Here is a 14467-nt window from a genome sequence, read left to right as displayed (position 1 = left end):
CTCAAAACTTTACGATTTTGTGTCACCCACTTGCTAACCTTGTATTAGGAAAGCAACACGTCCAGTTTACTTGTCCCGTATATTACCTTTCGGTAAACTACCGTCCGGTTGTAAAGGAAAGCGATGAACAAGAAACTGTTAAGGCAATGTCTAATGACATGCATTTGTTCATGGTCTAAAACGTGTCGGATGCTATTACTATCATTTGTAGGAGCAATAGTAAAGATCATCCTATAATTTTTCTGGTCTGGCACAAGGTCCTGTCTTCGACCATGCTATGCAACCACCGTTCTTACGGTTGACACCCGATTTGGTTCAGGTGACCTAATGAATTCTGATGAATTCTCATGATTTTACGTTCAATGGTAATGAATGCATTAAAAATAGGTTTTTAGAAAACAAATCGGTTTGTAATTTGATCAAAATATTTTCTCGTTCAAGTTCGAGTTTAGATATCATCGAATTCCATGAGTTTGTAATTCTCAATCTTTAAAGTCAATCTCAAGGATTGAGTAATATCAGGCTTAAAAGCTGATTTTTAATCTTTAAGGAGATTATCCTTACTGGGGGTCTGATTCATTAGTCTTATCAAGCTAATTTGCATGGCTCCCACCCCATTTTACGAGACAGATCCTCTCATGGTTAGGATAATTCTGACCACATGGCGACCCTGTTTGATGCTGAGGTCCGTGGATTTCCTGCTAATTTTCGAGATGACTTTTCTAGATTTTTCGTCAACCTACAGCTGGTCTGGACGACAACTTCTTGACCTAAATCAAGAAGCGCGTGTCTTTTTTGGAAGACTTTACTTCCTTTTAATGATGGAATTGATTCATCATGTAGATCCATCTTTCTTTCGAATTTATTACAGTAAATCGAGTAAAACTGATTAGTTTAGTCCAAAACAAAAGTACCTGCAATAAGCTTGTACAGATATGTGATATATGTTTTAAAGAACTTGGTGAATTCTTCCCACACTCAGCTTTTATTTATTTCTTTCTTAGCCTTTTTATTCCACTATATTCCATTTTAAATGAATTCAAGCGTTTTGGGTTGTTTCTCAATTTATGTCCTTTCCAAGGTAACAATAATTTCGGTAGTATCACCTAGTTTTATCGTTCATAAATATGTATAAACATGATTTTGAATTTATTTTGTTGAAAATTTTTTAAATTTTCACAAAATTTGGCAATTAAACCAAGTGTAAACCCAGGAGAATTTATAACCCTTCCCCACACTTGAGATCTTGCAATGCCCTCATTTGCAAGAAATCAGTAAAAATTTAAATTCATGTGGGTGATTAGTGTAGCAAAATGATTAAAATTACCGAGTTTGCAAACATATTGTTGTTATTTCACATTTGATATTTTGCGTCTTGTCGTCAAAATGAGTAGCTTTTGCTGAACTTAATGACAGTCTTTGAAAGTGCGTTGTTTTACCTTGTTTTGTACATAAGATAAACTACAAACATATATACATATTTTTGAAGTTTGGTATATTACCCCACTTTCAAAAATTTATAAAATCTAATATTTTTTTTGGCATACTTTAAATCAATAAAATTAAAAATAATGATAACAAAATTTGTCGTCCCGCCCTCGGGTAAAGCAATTTCGGTTCAATGACCTAGTGTTTAACTCACGACGAATTTTAAAAATCATTTTTTTAAACTTAATTAAATAAAGTAAATTTTTGTTTTTAAAATCACACAAAACTTAAATTTAAAAAGCATAATAATTTCATATAAAACCTACAAAACAAAAAAAAAATTCAGAATGGGGGGAGAAAACTAGTTCTTTAGTGTCTGCTAGTAGAAAAGATCAATCGGATTCCATTCTCGGAACAACACGAGAACAGAACAACTAACTCTAGACAGCATTTTCTTTTTAGAACATTTTGAATCTCCCCACACTTAGGTAGCTGTGGTGTCAAAATTGTGATTAACTTCATCGTCAATTTTTCTTGGACCATAATCAACTTGCATATATGTGACTTTTGCTTTAAGCCATTGGTCGGATTCTTGTGTAATATCCACAAATTTAACTAATTTCGCCTTTTCTTTAGGCGACATATTAGATACTAACCGGTTACATAACTTAAAGTTCCCCTTGGTTCTAGCATCGCGAATTCATTTAATAAGTTTCTTCATTGAACTATTAATAACGGGATCATTTAATTTCGTATCAACAATGGGGTTCTTTGTTATCAGGTCATCATTAGGTGTTACTTCATTTTCCCCACACTTAGGCGTTTTATTATTGTTGAGCACTACCATTGGAGTTGGTAAAACAACATGGTTCTTACCAATCATTTTTGTTGGTTCAACAGTTTTGGTTGGTGGAGATTTAGACTTTCGAATCATAAAGGTGATCGATTTCTCATCATTACTAAGTGTCATTCTACCCGTTCTTACATCAAATAATGCCCCGGTGGATGCTAAGAATGGTCGACCTAAAATTAGAGGAATGTTTGGGTCCTCTTCTATGTCAATGACAATGAATTCGATTAGAAAGGTTAAATTACCTACTTGAACGGGTAGGTTGTCAGCAATTCCAACTGGGTGCTTAATGGTTTGATCAAGGAATCGAACACTCATATCCGTTGGACTTAACTCACCTACTCCTAATCTCTTATATAATGAAAGAGGCATAACACTAACACTTGCACCTAAATCTGCTAGTGCATCATACATGACACAGTCACTTAGTAGACAAGGAACAATAAATTCACCCGGATCACCTACCATAGGTGGAGGTTTTGGTGGAACTGTCTTCACCGGGTTTACTTCTACGGTTTTTGTTTCTTGCACTTTCTTATTCTTCTTCTTCTTCTTTTTTCCAAAGGTATCATAAACTTTATTACCTATCACTTGCTCATACTCAACTCCTTTTCTTGGAAACCGGATGGGTGTTTTGTATGGTGCCACCACTGGCTTTACATACTCGGGTGGTGGTGTTGTAACTTCTTCATTGTTACTCACATCTAAAACTTTCCCATCTTCTGGTGTTGGTTTTTCAGAATTTGTTGATACCATGTTAACATTTTCATTCCGAGGATTTACTTCATTATTACCCGGTAGCTTTCCTTGTTCCCTTTCACTCATCAATCTAACAAGAGTACCTACTTGTTTTTCTAGATTAAAAATGGAAGCTTGTTGAGTTCTAAATGACTGATCAAACCTCTCATTCGTTTGGGTTTGAGTTTCAATAAATTGTGTTTGAGATTCAACTAGCTTAAATACCACTTCTTCCAGATTTGACTTTTTCTCTTCGGTTTGTTGTGGTGGTTTATACAAGCTATGTCTTTGTTGATTAAAAGTGTTGTTTTGAGTTGGTTGGTTATTCGGACCTTGTTGGTTGTATGAGTTATTATTGGGTCCATTTGGATTGTAAAGAATGTTTTGATTTCGATTAAAGTTTGGCCTTGGCGGTTGATAATTATTTCTCGGCCTTTGGTTTATGTAGGAAACATTCTCTCGTTGTTCCATCGTTTGCTCAACATTACAATCTTTCGTTAAGTGTGGTCTACCGCATTGCTCACAACTGATTCGTATTGCGTGAATATCTTTAGTCATCTTTTCCATTCGTCTCTCGAAAGCATCTATTTTTGCGAAAACAGAATCAAAGTTATGGCTAGAATCAGCTCTAGCCGCTTTAGATGAACGAAAAATATCTTTTTCCTGATGCCACTCATGAGAGTGAGATATAGTGTTATCAATGATCTTGTGAGCTTCGGTTGCCGTTTTCTTTATAATGGAACCACCAGCTGCTGTGTCGATGTCTTTTCGTGTGGCGATGTCGACGCCTTTATAGAAAATTTGCACTATTTGAAAAGTATCTAAACCGTGTTGAGGACATCCTCTCAACATCCTTCCGAATCTTGTCCAAGCCTCATATAACGTTTCATTTGGCTTTTGCACGAACGTGGCAATTTCTCCTTGAAGTCTCACGGCTTTAGATGCCGGAAAGAATCTTTGAAGAAATTTCTCAACTAAAATATCCCATGAGTCAATCGTTCCTTCAGGTAACGATTCTAACCAATCTTTGTCTTCTCCTTTTAAAGTCCATGGGAACAACATAAGATAAATAGTTTCATCCTCAACTTCTCGGATTTTAAATAGATTACAAATCCTATTAAAAGTTCGAAGATGTTCGTTTGGATCTTCTTTTGTTGTACCACCAAATTGGCACTGATTGGTGATCATGTGTAGGATTTGTCCTTTGATTTCAAAATCTGATGCTCTAACATCTGGCTGATTAATGGGGTGACCTTGGCCCGTGCGTGTGGCTCTTATTCGGTCTTCCATACTTTGAGGTTCCGTTACTTCCATAATTGAATTTGTTGAATCCGAATCACTAGAAGATTCTGATTTAACTATTTGTAGTTCAGGAGGAATGATTAGTGGTTCAGGATCTTGGAATTGTCCTTGAATATCCTCCGGATTCTCAGTTGTGAAGTCGGGTTCAAAAAATGGATTATCGGAAATTTGAGTTGGAGAACTTGTTCGACTAGATGATGATTCTAAAGAAAAATCAATGGCAACAATATTGGCTAGATACCTTGATCGAGTTACAGGTGGTGAACGTATGAAAGGTGGTGAACGTTTTGCTCGGTGCATTCACTGAATATCTTATTAGTTATAAAAATAAAAATTATATAAGTTATCAAATTAATAGACTTTTCTGATTTTGCCCACGTTTCGAATAGCCAATAGATGCAGCAGGTAGCCAGGACCCTTTAAATAGGAAGTCCACAACTCGCCACTAACAAATCCAACTATTACTACGAACCAGAAAATTTGGATGTCTATCAATTTAATCGCTTAAAATAATTTTTCGTTTGAAATTTTAGAGAAGAAATAGAAAATTCTATGTCCCAAAAACTAGAGCGTCGAGAAATAAGAAAGAAAAAGATTGCGTCGAAAAACGTCGAAAAAATAAAAGGTCGAAAAATAAAAATAAGAAAGTAGCGCGTCGAAACCTAAAAGGGATTCTAAACGAAAAACGGCAATTACTTAAAATGATACTAAAATTTTAAACCGGCGTCGCAAAATTTTAAGCCACCTAAATCTTAGTCTAAAGAAAAAGCACTTAAGAGATTTTACGGCAAAGCCTAAAAATCTAAAAATATAAAAATAACTATGGCAAAACTAAACTTAATACTAAAAGTTGTAACTAGAGTCTAAAAATCTAAAGGTAATAAAACTTAAAATAAATATATATATTTTTTTAATTTTATAGACAAAATCTTAAAAATATATATAATTTTTTTTTAAAAATAAATTTATTTTTATATTTTATTTTTATTTTTTAACGATTTTAATATTTCTTTTTAAGGATTTTAAATTTTATTTTTTTTTAAAATTTTTTTTTCACGAAATTAATAATTTTTTTTATTATTTTTTTTAAAAAACTTTTTTTAACTCATTTACTATTCATGAATAGTAAATAAAACCAAATTAATTAATTTACTATTCACATGAAAGCGACATAATAGAAATTATTAATTATAAGTTACATAATATACCCCTGAAGTATTTAATAAATACGACTTTTTAAAACTTTACGATTCAAATTTGATTCAAAATTATTATTATATTATTATATTTTATTTCAATATTATTAAATTATTATATTTATTAAATTATTATATTTATATTAATATATCTTTAATCAATCAAAAACTAAAAAAAAAAACTTAAATACCCCGTGAAGACACAAAAAGTGTCCCCGGCAGCGGCGCCAAAAACTTGATGTGTTCTAGAGGGTGTGTATTAAACGGCTATCAGTTTTATATTTATTTACTGTAGGAAATCACTTAAATTAAACTAAAACATAAAAGGCAAGTATACCTATCGTGTAATAATATAGCTAAGGTAAAGTCCGGGAGGTCGATCCGTGGACACTATTATTGGGTGTCTTACTAGGTCAAATTAGTTAATTAAGTAGTTAAAATAGATTTAGTGATATATAGTAATTATAGGTAACTTTGGGGGTTTTACCGTTTAATGACCGGTTTGTCGATTTTAAAACTTAAGTCACAATTAAAACCTAATGCAAAATATAACTTAATTTAAAGTATAAAGTAAATGACGATAATTAAAAGTACAATAAATTAAAAGTGCGATAATTAAAATGACAGTAAATAAAAGTACGATGAGATATAAAATAAAGGAATTATGCTTATTTGAACTTCCGTAATCATGATGTTTGACGTTTTGATTTTAATTTATTATGCTGGGTTAATATTTAGTCCAACATCATGATTACTTCGGCTCAAATAAGCATAATAATAACTTAGTTACGAGACATTAATTTAAAAAGGAAGAACATAGCTTACAGTGGTGAATAATCGCGTAGCATTACACGGACAGAGTTCCGAATTTAAAACCTGTAAAACATTTCTTACAATAACTCAATTATTATTAAACTTAAATTAAAATTATAATTATAAATATATATAAATTATATTATATAGAGAAAGAAGATTGGAAAAAGGTGTGTCTTTCTTCATTCTCGGTAGTCTCGTTTTATAGGCAAATGTGGATTTGAAATTTTCACTTATGACCCCTTAACTATGCTCAATTAACAACTTTTTATTATTTATTATTATTCTTATTATGAATTATTTAAATATTATATTATATTCTTGTACATAGTTGACTTGTACTTTCAGCTCCGTTGCGTCGAGCGTTGAAAGTTGGTTCATGTCTCGGTTCCGGATTTTCGAACGCCTTTTCGTATAATTTAATATCTTGTACTTTGCATTTTGCGGCTTGTACGTGTAGTGACCCGAACTTTTCCATGTTTATATATATATTAAATGAAATTGTTATTTACATGATTAAGTATTTCCAACATGTTAAGCAATCAAACTTGTTAAGACTTGATTAATTGAAATAGGTTTCATATAGACAATTGACCACCCAAGTTGACCAGTGATTTACGAACGTTAAAACTTGTAAAAACTATATGATGACATATATATTGATATATATATAGTTAACATGATATTATGAAAAGTAAACATATCATTATGTATATTAACAATGAACTACATATGTAAAAACAAGACTACTAACTTAATGATTATGAAACGAGACATATATGTAACGATTATCGTTGTAACGACATTTAATGTATATATATCATATTAAGAGATATTCATACATCATAATATAATGATAATATAATAATTTAAAATCTCATTTGATATTATAAACATTGGGTTAACAACATTTAACAAGATCGTTAACCTAAAGGTTTTAAAACAACACTTACATGTAACGACTAACGATGACTTAACGACTCAGTTAAAATGTATATACATGTAGTGTTTTAATATGTATTCATACACTTTTGAAAGACTTCAAGACACTTATCAAAATATTTCTACTTAACAAAAATGCTTACAATTACATCCTCGTTCAGTTTCATCAACAATTCTACTCGTATGCACCCGTATTCGTACTCATACAATACACAGCTTTTAGATGTATGTACTATTGGTATATACACTCCAGTGATCAGCTCTTATCAGCCCATGTGAGTCACCTAACACATGTGGGAACCATCATTTGGCAACTAGCATAAAATATCTCATAAAATTACAAAAATATGAGTAATCATTCATGACTTATTTACATGAAAACAAAATTACATATCCTTTATATCTAATCCATACACCAACGACCAAAAACACCTACAAACACTTTCATTCTTGAATTTTCTTCATCTAATTAATCTCTCTCAAGTTCTATCTTCAAGTTCTAAGTGTTCTTCATAAATTCTACAAGTTCTAGTTTCATAAAATCAAGAATACTTCCAAGTTTGCTAGCTTACTTCCAATCTTGTAGAGTGATCATCCAACCTCAAGAAATATTTCTTATTTACAGTAAGATATTTTTCTAATACAAGGTAATACTCATATTCAAACTTTGATTCAATTTCTATAACTATAACAATCTTATTTCGAGTGGAAATCTTACTTGAACTTGTTTTCGTGTCATGATTCTACTTCAAGAACTTTCGAGCCATCCAAGATCCTTTGAAGCTAGATCCATTTGTCTCTTTTCCAGTAGGTTTATCCACAAAACTTGAGGTAGTAATGATGTTCATAACATCATTCGATTCATACATATAAAGCTATCTTATTCGAAGGTTTAAACTTGAAATCACTAGAACATAGTTTAGTTAATTCTAAACTTGTTCGCAAACAAAAGTTAATACTTCTAACTTGACTTTTAAAATCAACTAAACACATGTTCTATATCTATATGATATGCTAACTTAATGATTTAAAACCTGGAAACACGAAAAACACCGTAAAACTGGACATACGCCGTCGTAGTAACACCGCGGGCTGTTTTGGGTTTGATAATTAAAAACTATGATAAACTTTGATTTAAAAGTTGTTCTTCTGGGAAAATGATTTTTCTTATGAACATGAAACTATATCCAAAAATCATGGTTAAACTCAAAGTGGAAGTATGTTTTTCAAAATGGTCATCAAGACGTCGTTCTTTCGACTGAAATGACTACCTCTTACAAAAATGACTTGTAACTTATATTTCCGACTATAAACCTATACTTTTTTTTGTTTAGATTCATAAAATAGAGTTCAATATGAAACCATAGCAATTTGATTCACTGAAAACGGATTTAAAATAAAGAAGTTATGGGTAAAACAAGATTGGATATTTTTTGATTTTTGTAGCTACGGGAAATATTAACAATTCTATACAAATCATATCCTAGCTAACTTATATTGTATTATACATGTATTCTATTATATTATGTAATCTTGGGATACCATAGACACGTATGCAAATGTTTTGACATATCATATCGACCCATGTATATATATTATTTGGAACAACCATAGACACTCTATATGCAGTAATGTTGGAGTTAGCTATACAGGGTTGAGGTTGATTCCAAAAATATATATACTTTGAGTTGCGATCTAGGCTGAGACGTGTATACACTGGGTCGTGGATTGATTCAAGATAATATATATCGATTTATTTATGTACATCTAACTGTGGATAACTAGTTGTAGGTTACTAACGAGGACAGCTGACTTAATAAACTTAAAACATCAAAATGTATTAAAAGTGTTGTAAATATATTTTGAACATATTTTGATATATATGTACATATTTGTTATAGGTTCGTGAATCGACCCGTGGCCAAGTCTTACTTCCCGACGAAGTAAAAATCTGTGAAAGTGAGTTATAGTCCCACTTTTAAAATCTAATATTTTGGGATGAGAATACATGCAGTTTTATAAATGTTTTACGAAATAGACACAAGTAAATGAAACTACATTATATGGGTGAATGATCGAAGCCGAATATGCCCCTTTTGCTTGGTATCCTAAGAATTAGTAAACCGATCTACTAATTGACGCAAATCCTAAAGATATATCTATTGGGCCTAACGAACCCCATCCAAAGTACCGGATGCTTTAGTACTTCGAATTCATTTTTATCATGTCCGAAGGATTTCCCGGAATGATAGGGGATATTCTTATATGCATCTTGTTAATGTCGGTTACCAGGTGTTTACCATATGAATGAATTTTATCTCTATGTATGGGACGTATATTGAAATATGAAATCTTGTGGTCTATTATTATGATTTGATAATATATAGGTTAAACCTATAACTCACCAACATTTTTGTTGACGTTTTAAGCATGTTTATTCTCAGGTGATTATTAAGAGCTTTCGCTGTTGTATACTAAAATAAGGACAAGATTTGGAGTCCATGCTTGTATGATATTATGTAAAAACTGCATTCAAGAAACTTATTTTTGATTTAATATATTCTTATTGTAAACCATTATGTAATGGTCGTGTGTAAACGGTATATTTTAGATTATCATTATTTGATAATATACGTAATGCTTTTTAAACCTTTATCGATAAAATAAAGGTTATGGTTGTTTTAAAAATGAATGCAGTCTTTGAAAAACGTCTCATATAGAGGTCAAAACCTCGCGACGAAATCAATTAATATGGAACGTTTATAATCAATATGAACAGGACATTTCAGTTGGTATCCAAGCATTGGTCTTAGAGAACCAGCAAATTTGCATTAGTGTGTCTTATCGAGTTTGTTAGGATACATTAGTGAGTCTGGACTTCGACCGTATTTTTCTTTAAAAATGATTGCTTAACATTTTTGTTGGAAACTATATATTATTAACATGTAAATATTATGTGATATATTAATCTCTTAACATATTTGATATTGTGTGATAGATGTCTACCTCTAGCACAAATCCCATTGACTCACCTAATAATAACGAAGAGTCGAATATATATTGGCAAGATTCACAAGTTCTCGAAGAACCGGAAGAAGAGGAAACGGAACCGGAAGAAGAGGAACCGGAAGAAGAGGAACCAGAAGAAGAGGAACCAGAAGAAGAGGAGGTTCCGAAGGGGGGAATAGTAGGAACCACAGAAAACATGTCAAATAAAAGAAAATCCTCAACCAATAGACTAAAGTTAATAATGGTCAATGGTGTTTCCGCTAAGGAAGCAAAATATTGGGAAAATTATCAATTTTCCGATGAATCGGATCCTGATGAGGATTCTGATGATGTTATAGAAATTACCCCGACTCAATTTAATGAGGCAAAAGAAAATAATAAGGGAAAAGGCATCAAAATAGAGAAATCTGATTCCGACCCCGATGAACTTTATATGTACCGTCAACACCCGTAGTTTCAATATCGTGACAATAACCCGGGAACCTCTAAACCACCAAGTTTTTCTAAACCAATGTGGAAAACGACGACTCGTATTAGAGGAACATCATATATCCCTAGAAGATTAGGAAAAAGAACCAAGTCCGAAGAAGAAGAAACCAGTGATTCAGATTAAAGGGGTGTGAGCATGTTGTGTAATAAATGTATTGTAGTGTGCTTGTACTTTTATGTTCTATGTAAAAATTGCTTGTACTGTTTGTTATTACGAATCTAATCCTTGTCTATTTTACAGTATAAAAACAAAATGGACGTTAAGGGTAGACAACCGAATATTTTAGAAGACCTACCAGAGGATATGATTGAGGAAATCTTGTCTAGAGTCGGTCAGAATTCATCAGTACATTTAGTTATGGTGAAATTAACTTGTCAAACATTTGAAAGACTTTCCAGAAATGCCTTAGTTTATAAAAGGCTTTCCTTTGATAGGTGGGGTATATCACATTGGGGAGACCGTAAGTTACGCCGTGTTTTCTTTAAAGCATTAAATGCGGGGAACCCAAATGCAATTTTACGCTACGGGTTAAGAACCTATTTTGACTCAACATATCCCAACATAGGATTTCGTGAATTAGAAAGAGCTTCTAACATGCAACATAAAGAAGCATGTTATTCTTACGGGTTAGTGATGTTCGCTTCTTACTAAAGTGAGAAAAAGAATATCGGATTGCAACTTTTAAATAAAACCTTCCCACAAGTGACGGATTCAGTAGTTGGGGTGAGAAACAAGGTTTTTAGATTATTACGGGGCTGTTGGACATTACGAAACCCTCGTCCTTTTGACGACGTTACAACATGCTGCCTAGCCAATGGTCATAACGGTTATTTTCCACAAAACCAAGGATGGGAAGTCGTCTTAGTAAAACCAGAATGCATGACTTGTTTCTGGACTTATGAATTACGTGTCTTTATTTCCTTTGCTGAACAACTTGCGTATTAACTAGATTTATCTTCAAAACTGTCCTGTATCATAGTGTACTATATTTCATGTTATATGTAATATAGCAAAGTTGTAAGTTTGAAGAATATTTGTATGTGATATATTATTATAATCAGTTTTTCATATGGAATTGTAGTAGTTGAATTGTATATTAGCTAATAAGTATGAACTTAACGGGTAGGTAGTACCCGAATTTAAACTTATAAAACGCTAATATGAAGAAAAAGCTTTTATAAATGAGTTCATATTATGCTACGAAATACTATTGACTACTCTTAATATTCTGTATGATTAACTCGATTCAGTTGTCTATTTTGAAGGAAATGGCACCGACTACTCGACACACCATGAATATAAACGAAGAGGAATTTCGTACCTTTCTTGCTGCAAACATAGCCGCAGTACAGGCTGTGCTACATACCAACAATAACGCTAAATCTAGCAATACAGCTAACGGCGCAAGAAATCGTGTAGGATGCACCTACAAAGAATTCACTGCCTGCAAACCTTTGGAATTTGATGGAACCGAAGGACCAATTAGATTGAAACGGTGGACCGAGAAAGTCAAATTGGTGTTTGCCACAAGTAAGTGTACTGAAGAGGACAAAGTTAAGTATGCTACGCATACCTTCACAGGTACTGCGTTAACGTGGTGGAACACCTATCTTGAACAGGTAGGACAAAATGCTGCTTACGCACTACCGTGGTCGGTATTCAAGCAATTGATGAACGAGCAGTACCGTCCTAGAAATGAAGTCAATAAACTCAAGGCAGCACTTAGAGAGTTACGAACACAAGGGTTCGACGTTACCACATATGAACGACGATTCACAGAGTTGTGCCTATTGTGCCCGGGAGCATTCGAAGATAGAGAAGAGAAGATCGACGCGTTTGTAAAAGGGTTACCAGTAAGGATTCAAGAAGATGTAAGTTCACACGAGCCCGCTTCTATACAGAAGGAAAGTCGAATGGCTCATAAACTCATAAATCAGATTGAGGGAAGAATTAAAGAGTAGGCGGCCGAAGAAGCCAACACGAAATAACTCAAGAGGAAGTGGGAGGAAAACAGTGACAAGAGTCACCAGTACAACAACAATAACAATTACAACCACAATCGCAACAACTATCCCAACAACAGCAACAACAATCGTAACAATAACCGCAATCCTAACAATAACTACAACAAACATCCCAACAACAACAACAACAACTACAATAACCGTTTTAACAACAATAACAATCCCAACAACAACCTCAATAACAACAACGGCAACAAAAACCAAAACCAGCCATGTCATAGGTGTGAAGAAAATCACCAGGGGTTTTGCACGATATTTTGCAACAGGTGTAAAAGAAATGGTCATAGCGCGAAAAAGTGTGAGGTCTACAGACCAAAGTTTAACAGAACTAAGGGAGCAAATAATGCCGGAACAAGTAATGCCGAAACGAATAGTGTCGGAGCAAGTAATACCAACGCTGTTTGTTATAAATGTGGAAAACCGGGCCACATTATTAGAAATTGCCCGAATCAGGGGAATACTAATGGGCAGGGCCGTGGAAGAGTTTTCAATATTAATTCGGTAGAAGCATAGGAAGACCCGGAGCTTGTTACGGGTACGTTTCTTATTGACGATAAATCTGCTTATGTTTTATTTGATTCGGTTGCGGATAGAAGCTATATGAGTAGAGAATTTTGTGCTAAATTAAGTTGCCCATTGACGCCTTTGGATAGTAAATTTTTACTTGAATTAGCAAATGGTAAATTAATTTCAGCAGATAATATATGTCGGAATCGAGAAATTAAACTGGTTAGTGAAACATTTAAGATTGACTTAATACCAGTAGAGTTAGGGAGTTTTGATGTGATAATCGGTATGGACTGGTTGAAAGAAATGAAAGCAGAGATCGTTTATTACAAAAATGCAATTCGCATTATATGAGAAAAAGGAAAACCCTTAATGGTGTACGGAGAAAAGAGCAACGCAAAGTTAAATCTTATTAGTAAGCTGAAGGCACATAAACTAATAAGAAAAGGTGGCTATGCTGTGCTAGCACACGTCGAGAAAGTCAATTCTGAAGAAAAGAACATCAATGATATTCCCGTCGCAAAAGAATTTCTCGATGTATTTATGAAAGAATTACCGGGACTACCTCCACACCGATCCGTTGAATTTCAAATAGACCTTGTACCGGGAGCTGCACCAATAGCTCGTGCTCCATACAGACTCACACCTAGCGAAATGAAGGAACTTCAGAGCCAATTACAAGAACTTTTAGAGCGTGATTTCATTCGACCAAGTACATCACCGTGGGGAGCTCCTGTTTTGTTTGTCAAGAAGAAAGATGGTACATTCAGGTTGTGTATCGACTACCGAGAGTTGAACAAACTTACCATCAAGAACCGCTACCCACTACCGAGAATCGACGACTTATTTGATCTACTACAAGGCTCGTATGTTTATTCGAAGATCAATTTACGTTCTAGATATCATCAAATGCGAGTGAAGGAGGATGATATTCCAAAGACTGCTTTTAGGACGCGTTACGGTCATTACGAGTTTATGGTTATGCCATTTGGATTGACTAACACACCAGCTGTGTTCATGGACCTCATGAACCGAGTGTGTGGGCCATATCTTGACAAGTTTGTCATTGTTTTCATCGATGACATACTTATTTACTCGAAGAATGATCAAGAGCACGAAGAACACTTGAGAAAAGTGCTAGAGTTGTTAAGGAAAGAAAAACTGTACG

General features: G+C 33.5%; 1 non-coding gene across 1 annotated transcript; it reads left to right on the top strand.

Moving 5' to 3' along the window:
- Positions 1 to 3839: 3839 nt before the first annotated feature.
- On the top strand, positions 3840 to 3946 carry LOC139865088 (small nucleolar RNA R71). Its single transcript, XR_011764617.1, has one exon. It is a non-coding gene; the product is annotated as a small nucleolar RNA R71 (small nucleolar RNA).
- Positions 3947 to 14467: the final 10521 nt, after the last annotated feature.

The sequence above is a fragment of the Rutidosis leptorrhynchoides genome, chromosome 8 (genome assembly GCF_046630445.1).
Source record: "Rutidosis leptorrhynchoides isolate AG116_Rl617_1_P2 chromosome 8, CSIRO_AGI_Rlap_v1, whole genome shotgun sequence".
Classification (NCBI taxonomy): domain Eukaryota; kingdom Viridiplantae; phylum Streptophyta; class Magnoliopsida; order Asterales; family Asteraceae; genus Rutidosis; species Rutidosis leptorrhynchoides.
Note: the sequence above shows the minus strand (reverse complement) of the source record. Positions and strands in the feature narration are given on the sequence as shown.